This window comes from Mustela nigripes, chromosome 1, assembly GCF_022355385.1.
Source record: "Mustela nigripes isolate SB6536 chromosome 1, MUSNIG.SB6536, whole genome shotgun sequence".
NCBI classification, from domain to species: Eukaryota; Metazoa; Chordata; class Mammalia; order Carnivora; family Mustelidae; genus Mustela; species Mustela nigripes.
The window spans coordinates 185,155,834-185,156,745 of record NC_081557.1 but is presented as its reverse complement, the minus strand read 5'-3'; positions in this window follow the sequence as shown (position 1 = coordinate 185,156,745).

Below are 912 nucleotides of genomic sequence, written 5' to 3'. Positions count from 1 at the left end.
ATCCCTGAGCTTCCAAACTCTTCTTTCAAACCCATGGAGCTCCAGTCTTCTTTTTATATACAATAAGTAAGGGACCATATTATCTAAGAACTGGCAGGAAAATAACTGTGTCATTTTAAGTTGAACGTGTCCTAATAAATGAGATAGCTCAGTCTGGCCAGGTACTCAGCGAGATACATGGGTAGAAAAATTACAAAACATATATGATCCCTACCCTCATGGTGTGTTCACAGAAATAAAGGAGATCAAAACAAAAACAAATGAACTGAACAGTATGGCAAGTATAACTAAAGAAATGATTGTGTGCTGTGAGATTGACCAACAGGGAGACTGAATTGAGCACTGTATTATTATTTTAAGATTTATGTATTTATTTGAGAAAGAGAGAGAGAGAGGGAGAGAGAAACTTCTGCAAACTCCCTGCTGAAGAGATAGCCTGACCCGGGGCTTGAGCCTGACCCGGGGCTTGATCTGTTGACCCTGAGATCAGGATCTGAACTGAAACAAAGAGTCAGACACTTAACCGATTACACCACCAAGTGAGCTATTAAACTCACTTTTTCACCATTCACAAAGACAGAACCTCTTTGGCAATGATCTGTGGAATTCTGGAAGCCCAGATATTTTTAGGGCCTCTTTATAAGTCTTTTAATTTGAAAAAACTACTTTTATTATTCAAAGTTTTAAATTTAGTGAAGTACAGAACCATAAGCTCTTGAGTCCACAGCTCCCTATGAAATCACTTGCCTAGTAATATCTGGGCAAGCCACTTAGTTCCTCTCCACCTACACTTTCTCATTTGTAAAACAGTACTGGTGCTACGAGGTTGTTGCAAGATTTAAAAGAACAATATATAAAAAAATTCTCATCAGAGGTCCTTGCACATAATATTAAAAAACGTTTAAATTCTTT